The sequence below is a fragment of the Myotis davidii genome, unplaced genomic scaffold (genome assembly GCF_000327345.1).
Source record: "Myotis davidii unplaced genomic scaffold, ASM32734v1 scaffold196, whole genome shotgun sequence".
In the NCBI taxonomy this organism is placed as follows: domain Eukaryota; kingdom Metazoa; phylum Chordata; class Mammalia; order Chiroptera; family Vespertilionidae; genus Myotis; species Myotis davidii.
In genome coordinates this window covers 3,034,391-3,044,500 of record NW_006288258.1, presented here as the reverse complement: position 1 = coordinate 3,044,500, position 10,110 = coordinate 3,034,391, and the positions used below count along the sequence as shown (strand labels likewise).

Genomic DNA, 10,110 nt, shown 5'->3' with positions numbered 1-10,110 from the left:
GTACACATTTTACAATGAAAAGAATTAGGTAAGTGATTTCAAGTAAGATTCTTAACGCGCCAGTTTACTCATCCATGAAATGAGGATGATGATCTAATTCCTATCTCACAAAGAGGCTTTAAAGATTTTTTTAAAAAGCAATCTAGCCCTGGCCAGTGTGGCTCAGTTGGTTGGGTATCGTTGCCAGTTCAATTCCTGGTCAGGCCACATGCCTGGATTGCAGGCTTGATCCCCAGTAGAGGGTGTGCAGGAGGCAGCGAATCCATGTTTCCCTCTCACACTGATATTTCACTCTCTCTTCCCCTCCTTTCCTCTCTCAAAAAAAAATTATTTAAAAAAAAATTTTTTAAGCAGTTTATGTGAACATGTTTTGTAAAATGTGAAGCAATGCTAGTGGACTTTCGTATTTCCCTTCTTATATTCAATCTTGTAAATTGATAGGTTTTCTTAAAAAAAAACTTAGCATGTAGTAGATACTTTATGTAAGTAGGTGATTTTTTTGAAGCCATAACTAGCCATAGCTCACTGCTATAACCTTTAACTGAACACAAAGAAAAATTTCTACAGTCACTGGGATCGGTTTCAAAATGACCACAGATTTCTCTAAGCTCCAGCTACCAGCCCCTTGCTGCTCCTTCCATCAGGAGGTAGAGTTTATATTTTCACCCTTAAATCTGGGCTTTGCTATATGATTTGCTTTGGCCAATACAATATTAGAAAATATGACACAAGCAGAGACTTGAAAAAGGCTTGCACATTGGGACACACCCTCTTTTCCCCCTGGACATTGTGAATAAGCCCAGACAAGCCTACTGGATGATGCCGCATGGAGAAAGTCTCCAGACACCTAGATCATCCAAGTCACCCCATGAGGCCCCAGACAAGGGAGTGGGTATGGCCATCCTCAACCAACCAGCCTCAATCAAGCCAGCCCACAGCGACATGAGAAACAATAAATGTTATTTCCTGAAGTCAGTACATTTTAGAGTGGTTTGTTATGTAGAATAAGCTCACGGATGCCTTGGCCTAAAATGGTTGCCCATCACTACAGAAATTTCCAGAAACATCTCTTCAGTGACTTGTTTAGGGAATAGGCACTTCTATGCTCAGAGGACCTCTAAGTCTTCAAAACACAGTCTTTGTGTGCAGTTATCATTTTATCTGAAAAAGTTACTTGACTAATGGAACCAAGGAATAAAGCAAATCCTGTAAGACTTAGAGTCCCTAAAGATGAACCAGGAAGTAAAGAGCAGTTCGGTTAAGTTTTTAAAAGCTAATGGCAGAAATTTTATCAGAGGCCCATTTAATTGCCATTTCTCTTCAACTAAACTCTCAAAATGACACCTTTCTCCACCTTCCTTGCCCACGCCCCGAACATGGCCAACTTCTAAGCAGCCCCTCCAGCCTGTCACAATTTCCTTGTTTCTGAATGTGGGTGGTTCTAACTGATACCATAAGAGAATAGAAATAAGAAATCTTTTCCAACAAAACCAAACCTAGACTTTGTACAATAAGATCGTATTCAGAAAGTTACCAGAGTTATAAGATTTTCTGAGTCAATTTAATGTAACAAACATGCCCCTATGATAACTCCGTGAAAAACTAAGAAGAAAAATCTCAAATCACCTAATCAACAAAATATGAAGGAATGTGAAAATATGGTTATGTTAGCATATCAGGCCTAAAGTAATAGCCTGAAAACAGATATTGTTTTCCAAGGATGAGATAATTTAAAAACAGGGAGTATTTATTCAAATAAGGTATACATAAAGATAGTAAAATACTTAGCACTAGAGATATAATTTCAACTAGACTTGAACGTACAGCGTAATTAAATAAAGACACAGAGTTATGACAGTAGACTATTTTCCTTGCCCAATTAGCAACCATCAAAATCAAACTTATATGAACTAAGTCCCAGGGAAATGAGCCAAACAACATTAATCAGATTGTAATGGTGAATTAATGACCAGAGATGTATAATTGTAATACAGGTCAGTAAACTTTTATTGCACTCTATGGAATTGGATAAATTATCATTTTATATATAAAGTAACTCTAGAATAACTGAGACCACTATATAAAAATATTTAACCAGTATTTATTCAGTGCCTACTATGTGTAAGTCAACCATTATGTAGAGTTTTTTTATAGAATTTGGTCCCAAATGTTTATTTTGGTCCTGTTATTTTGAAGTTGGACCATATTTTATACCAAAACAATGCTATAAATGATAGGTAGTTTTCTAAAATCAGTTCACAAGAACTAATTTATCTCCATATGCACACTAATGCCCATCAGTACTCCAGCCACCACACAACACATGGCAACATTTCAGAAAAAGAAGTGCTATCTTACTAACTCTTTTGTGTGGCATCCTCTGGTCTCACCTCTTTCCACTACCCAAACCACATTTAACTATCCAAGCTGCCATGAATATGCCACACTCTTTAACACCTTCAGAACTTTTGCTCAGGCTGTTTCTCTGATCTAAATACCACCTCTCAGCACCATCCCCCTTCCAATCATACACACACAGACACACACACATATCTGCCTTGCAATCTTCAGTGCATACTTCAAGGCTAGACTCACATATGATGCCTCTATAAAGCCTTAATGGTTCCACAAAGCTGAGCTAAACCACTAGCTCAACCATTTTTATAAGTATATATAAAATAATTTCATTACAGCATCTAAGAAACTGAACAATAATTTATATGTTTATGCATTTGTTTTCCATTGGACTGTAAACTTCTCAAGATAGTCTGTATTTTATTCTCCAGGTTCAGCAAAATACCTGGAACTGAATGGCTACATAATAAATGATGAATAAAGAATGGATGAGTAAATAAATGAGAGAATGATAGAAAAAAGACTGGAGTAAGGATCAGAGTGTCAAAATTATCCTTCCGCCAATTACCTTAGTAATGTAAGAACAATAAGGCATCTGAATCCAATTTTTTCTTCTGTTAAACAAGAAGCTTGCATTGGGTCATCTAAAGAACTCTCAAATAGTAGCAATAAAAAAGATACCATTTTTGAACTTCTTCTAAATGTGAGACACTGACTCAGTGCTTTACACACAATTACCACTAACCTTTACAACACTCCTACGAAGTGGGTATAATTTCTTCCCATTTTGCAGGTAAAAACTCAGTTTTAGTAACCTAAGGCCCCATCAATAGTGAGAATAAAGTTAGGATTCATGGCCAAATCTGTCTGGCTCCAACACCCATACTACCCCTAGAACACTAGTAATAAAGCATGCTGGCGTCTTGCAGGCATATCGTGAGTGTTAAGATTATCTATCCACTTTTGTGTATAAGTGGAGGATTATCTATCCACTTCTGTACATAAGATTTCTGTCATCTCAGTGTGGTGATAATTCAGCCGTTCTGTTCTGGGCTGCTACGTGCACAAAGCACACCAGTCATTACTGAAATCCACCTGAGAACCTGACCCATCAACTCTTCCCTAAATCATAGGGCGCTCACAAGATTTTTCTCAAATCCCAGCCAGGTAAACACGAACTAATACGTGTCATGAATGGAAAAACCCCATTAAAATGTTGATGTCACCAAAGAAGGTAGAATATCTAATGAGTCTCTGTATCATAGAAAATATCCATTGCCAAACCCAAGACATCCTAAGTTTCTGAATAACAGGATTTTACTATATACATATGTAAGTTGTTATTAATACTGGGTCTTTCTGTGCTTATTGGAAACAAAGACAAAAACAAAACAAAAGATATATCCCTTAAGATCAGAAAATATGACTTTTTCATATCCTGTTTCCAGTATAGCATGAGTTTAATGCATGTTAGGTATTTATATCTCATCATACTTTGCTCTTTATGTTCATGAACTTTGTCCCAAAATGTCTTTCAAATATGTAAAATATCTGTTCAGCGTACTTTTTCATTTGCTCTTGCAATGACATGCGGTAGGAATTTGTTTTTTAAATAAATTCCAAATCTCCTCAGAAATTATCTCTGGGAATTGAGATCATGAGAAACTTTCACCTTTATGTTATTCATTTTGGCATTGTTTTAATTTTCTACAAAGACCATGATTTTTGTAATTAGAAAGAAACAATTATATAATCACAATCCTTAACAATAACCTCAAAAATGTATATTACATACATTTTATTAGAAACAATATGCATAACAAGCCAGAGAGTTTAGATTTATTTTGCCCCTGGATGACTTAGCAACTCTTAGCATTAGAAGATAAACTTTGTTCAGATGTGCAGAGTATTATTTAATTTCTGGCTTTGAAAGAGTATCTAGGGATTGAAAGTATCTTACCAGAACCCCATGTCCTATTGAGTCACAAAATGCCTTTAATTTAAAATCACCTCAAAAGTATACTGAAACATTTGGCGCAGGGAATACTATGAGCCCCTGAGGGAAATGTTCTAATCCTTCAACGTAAGGACTCCAGGTCATGTTCTTCATTTAAGCCTGCATCACCTCTTAATCTTGACAGCAAAATCCTCACCAACATTTTGGCAAGCACACCAAGAATGATGCTGCCAAACAGGCATCGTTGCTGATCAGTCTGGCTTCCTCTCTGCTGAAACATGAAGCTATCTAACAACTTGATGCAAATCATAAACAGGTTTTCTCAGAATCTGGCTCTTTTTTTATGAGCAGGAGGAAGAAAAAGTTCCCTGTAGTTACCTCTGCCCATCAACACTATATATCAGACGTTGGCAGACTACGGCTCATGGGTCAAATCTGGCTGTCCCCCACCACCCGCCTGTTTTTGTATGGCCCACAAAGTAACACTAGTCTTTTAAATTGTTGAATAAAAATCAAAAGAAGAACAATAATTCATGACATGTAAAATTATATATAATTCAAATGCCAGTGTCCATAAATAAAATTTTATTGGAACACAGCCCACTCGCTCATTTATGTAATGTCTGTGGCTGCTTTTGCGCTACAACAGAGTTTAATTGCAACAGAGTGGCCATATGGTCCTCTGTAGTGTGTTGAGTAGTATCTTCCCAAAATTCATATCCACCCAGAACCTCAGAATGTGACCTTGTTTGGAAATAGGATCTTGGTAGGTGCAGTTAAGATAATGTTATACTACATCAAGGTAGGCCCTAAATTCAATGGCTGGTGTCCTTGTACGAAAAGGAGAGATCACACAGATACACAGAAGGAAGGAATTCATGTGGAGACAAAGGCTGAAATTAGAGTGAAGTATCTACTGGCCAAGGCACAGCAAGAATTACCAGCAAGCACCAGGCTCAAAAGAGGCATGAAACAATTTCTCCCTCAGAGCCTCCAAAACGGCGAGAGAATAAATTTCTGTTGTTTTAAACCACCAACAGAAAGAAATTGTTTTGTGGTATTTTATTATGTCAGCCTCAGAATCTAATACATTCACAAAATCTAAACTATCTGGCCCTTTCCATGAAAATGTTGCTTATCTTTGTATAGAGGATTGTACCCGGGAAGAAAATTCACACGGATAAGTTAGCCTGGGCCAACTCAACCAGGGCCTAGTAAAGGGCAGAAAGGTATCAAAAGACCGCAAGACAATTACAGGAAGGGGCATTTCTTTCCACACATGCTCTTATTTAACTTACAGCTTTTCGTAACCTCACAGAAGTAAAGAACACTAATCACTTATTGTAGTCATCGATCACTCACTATGTTGCACTGCATGAATTTCAATATGGTGATGAATTTTTCAACTTAAAAGTTCATGAGCACCTCATCATTCTATTTTTCTGTGAGTGTAACAGGAAATCAGTGTCTTAGTATGTGAGGCCAATGGCCAAGGGCAGGAGTGGGGCTGAGATGTGGGGAGGCGGTTGGCTGACTCTCATCAAGGAGTGATCCACTACAACTCCACCCGCATCTAATGCAATAAGAATGTCACTCCCTTCCAGGTTTCTGGAAGCACTGTAGCCATCACTATAGAGTCCAGCAGCAGTACTTTACAACCTTTCAATGCAGAGGCACTCAATAAATACATGATGATTAACTGAATATCCATTTCTATGAACTGATGATAATTAAAGAAGATTTAGGTTTTTAGTGAACTTCTATCATATTTAATCACAAGATCTCCATTGCTGGTGTTCTACTAGATATAAAAACACAATCTGAGGGTAATAAAATGCTTTTTCTCCCTGATAAGCACTTGATTTTTTTGCAACTTGAATTTATATGACTCAAGATTAGATTTGTATTTGGGGGGGGGGCAAAAGGGGGCTCATTTTTCAAATAAAAGATGAGCCATACCTAATGAGAGAAAGATGAAACCTAATGTACAATTTTAATACAAAAATACCCATGATGCTGGTTGTGGAGCTCTGTGCCCAGGATACCAAACAAGTCAAAAGGAAAGGCACATTGCAGTTAAGAACCTAATTATAATTTGCCTCTCATGCCAGAGAACTTCAAAGACTTTGCTGATTCTTACACCAACCACCATGATTTTTCAAGTGGAGCTGAAGGTTCAAATTTAGTTTGATGAGCCCCTTGTTTCTTCTTGGCTAAGAAAGAAACAAAATTGCCAAGCAGGCAAGTTACACACTGTAAAGCCCGCTTCCAAATGTTCTTTAATAGAGAAGATATGGGGTCAGCCAAAGAAGCATCAATTCCTCAGTGAAAAGCTGGGACACTGGTGTCCTGAGACAGACACTTCCAGGTCCTGTCAGGGCACTAGAGGCCAGATGTGCTCAGTGCAGATGTGGCTGCCTGGGGAAAGAGGGAAGATGGGGAGGCTAGCCTGGTTGAACTTGGGGATTTTGTGTGAACAGCAATGAGAACAATGAACAAATAGTAGAGATATTAAAGCTTACACGTAATGATGATAAACATTTTCATTTGATCCAACCTAACGGGCACAAGTGGCATTTTACATATGGCACTGTGCTTACAAATAGGGAAACATGATACAGAGGTAGTTTAACCTTTTAGTTCTTCTCTTTGTGATATGGAATTAGCACACATTCCTACTTCCTTTTAAGAAAATGGCTGGAGACCTTTGCATAATCAAGGGACACAATGCACTGGGCTTCCTCCTGAATAGCCACCTGTAGAAACTGTTGTTAGAATGCGTCACTAAGTCAGAATCTATTCATTTACTGCCCTCAGTTTAAGTTTGGATAAGATAACTCTAGTATTGTACTTATTTTTTGGAATTTGCAGATTTATCCTGGTGTCAGTGTACTTGATGATGGACTCATGGTGTACGGATGGATAATTGCTTAAACTGCTATCATGTCAAGTGTTGACAGTGATCCACAACCTTTCCATTTGTAAATCTCACATACCTATCCGTGTGTGAGCAGACAAATGAATAGATGAAAAGTTCAGAAAGATACATCACAACCTGCTCACAGAGGATACAGGAATTTCTAAAAGAAGAAATAGCTCAAGAGAATTTTATTTCAATGAATTTATATTCTCCTGTCCCATTTTTAAAAATTGAAATAAGCATGTGTAGCTTTTTCATTAAAAATGTTATGGAAGAAATAGGAGTTAGCAATGTGTAGTATTTTTATTAACATAGCTCCCACTTTATGCAGAACTACGTGGCCATGTAATAAACTAGTGCTGTTATAAAGTCTCAACGTTTAGAGCTTTCTTTTTGTTTCACATTAATTTCTTTTCCTTTTTTCGCCATAAAATAAGGAAAATAACTAGTTTTTATAAAGGTTAGGCGAATACAGACGTACTGAAAATTTTTGTAAGAGTATCTTTCTGGGTCCTTTCTAAATACACACAAAGCCAACTTTTAAAGGTGTCCTTCGACATAGGCATGATCTAAAGGTCAGTGATTTTTTTTCCTAGAGGATGCAATGGCTCCCAGGGGCTAGCAGCCAGTGCAGCCAGGCTCTGGCCTAGACATAACCCTGAATCACGCTCTGCATAGTGAGAACACAATTTGAAGTTGATGTCTGTGAAGTTATAGAGTTCTTTTCTGCAAGGGAAAGGACACTTTGACACGCAGTTACCAGACTGCTTAGTTGCAGTGTGATGTAGGTAAAATCACCTTTTCAGGCTTTGCTATCTATCCCGTCACTGAAATGTTCTAATCCTTACCTCACAGAGCCTGGACCCAAAACTGTTTATTCGATTCCAGAACTCTAACTGCTGCACCAGACAGAGCCCTGCCTCCTGCTGTTCTAGTGTTTCACATTTTGTAATCATGATGACAATAATAATCATTGTGGGATTATAATTGCTATAAATTTTTTAATTTTTTTTCAAAATTAGAGGAAAATATATTGGTTCTAACAAGATTTTTAATTAGCAAACAGGGGGGTGGAAAGTGAGAGAGAACCCCAAAAAAAGCTCATTACTCTGTGTGGACTTTCTATGAGAAAGGTGGGATTTTAAAAAATCTAATGCAAATTTTTTAAATTGCTGGTTACTTTGACATCTCCCAGCTAAGCCTCAAATGAAGAGCTGTTCAAGGGAGGAGGGCAAATTGCCTACTTACATTAAACAGCTCTGGCTTGTAAGATATTTGGAAAAAACATAGATTTAAAAAAAATAGTTATAAGGAAATCAAAATGTGGGGTTATATTGGTAGCATTTGCCTAATCATGTGAAAATCTAAATGTTATTTAAAATTGACATTAATAAAGAAATATAACCCCACTTCCCTCATGAAAGCAGCTTGCTGGGAGGAAAAAACAACTCACATGGAATCGCCTGCTACAGGTAGGGCCTTCTGTAGTCCCTCCGCAGCTCCCCTCAGAGTTCTTCGGGAATTCTGCTCAAAGAAGTCAAGAAATGGGTCCATTGAAAATGCTTACTTTACAAGCGAGTGTAGTCATGCAATGCATAGTGACATTTCTGGCAATGACAGGCTGCACATACAGTGGTGGTTCCATTAGATTACAGTGGAGCTGAAAAATTCCTATGGCCTAGTGACAGCGTAGCCTTCTGTTGACATCGCAGCCCAATGAATTCTGTTTTTGTGGCGATGATGGTGTAAACAAACCTACTATGTAGCCAGTTGTCTAAAAGTACAGCACATACAATTATTATATAAAGTGCATAATACTTGATAATCATAATAAATGACCACATGGATTTAATTTACCACAGTATAGTTTTATCATTATTTTAGAGTGTATTATTTCTACTTATAAAAAAATGTTTGCTGTAAAACAGTAGTTGTGTTACACCAGCAGCAGCCTCGTATAGCTCATTTACCACAGCTCTTGATTGCATCACTCTCTCGTACATGATTTAATCTCGTGTTGTTTAGATCTGTTTAGATACACAAATACCATTGTGTTACAATTGCCTATAGTACTCAGTGCAGTGACATTCTGTACAGCAGGCATGTCAAACTCAAAGGCTAACACGGGCCAAATAAACGAAGTTTTAGTTTATGCATAGCTAGAGGCTTGGTGCACGAAATTTGTGCACGGGTAGGGTCCATAGGCCTGGCCTGTGATCAGGGCCTGTTGGGGCATTCGGGCTGCCGGCCGGGGCCTTCCTTCATTCCGTGCCACCCCCTGGTGGTCAGCGCACATCATAGCGAGTGATCGAACTCTCGGTAGAACTCCCGAGGGGATAATTTACATATTAGTAGTTCGTTATTAATAATTATGTATAACAGGATATTGTAAAAATTAAGTTAGGAAATTTTTTATTAAAACGTTTCTTCATACCGTTATATTGGCTGGGCCGCAAAAATATTCACTGTGGGCCGTGAGTTTGACACGCTTGCTGTACAGGGTGGTGGTCAAGGAGCAAGAGGCCACTATCGGAGAGAACCAAGATGGCGGCTCAGGTAACCGCCCGTACCTGCCGCCTCCCACCACCACATCAAAATTACAACTAAAAGACAGAACAACTATCAGCCAGAACCGCGGGAAAGCTGGCTGAGTGGAAGTCCGACAACCAAAGAGGTGAAGAAGAAAGCACACTGAGCCGGCAGGAGGTGCGGGGCGCGAACGGGCTGGCCGGCACCCTGTGTGCCGCTCTTTTAACGGGGAGGGAGATGACCTCTGCGGAGGCCGCTGGAGGAGCGAGGAATCCCAGCTCCACGCCAGACCCCCAGCCCAGGGCCCCAGAGCTGGGAAGAAGTCCCTACGGGCAGTAAACACCAGGGC

General features: G+C 38.7%; 1 pseudogene; it reads left to right on the top strand.

Annotated features, from left to right (window-relative positions):
- Positions 1-9,883, top strand: part of LOC102757221 — a 41,274-nt pseudogene extending 31,391 nt beyond the window's left edge.
- The last annotated feature ends 227 nt before the right edge of the window (positions 9,884-10,110 follow it).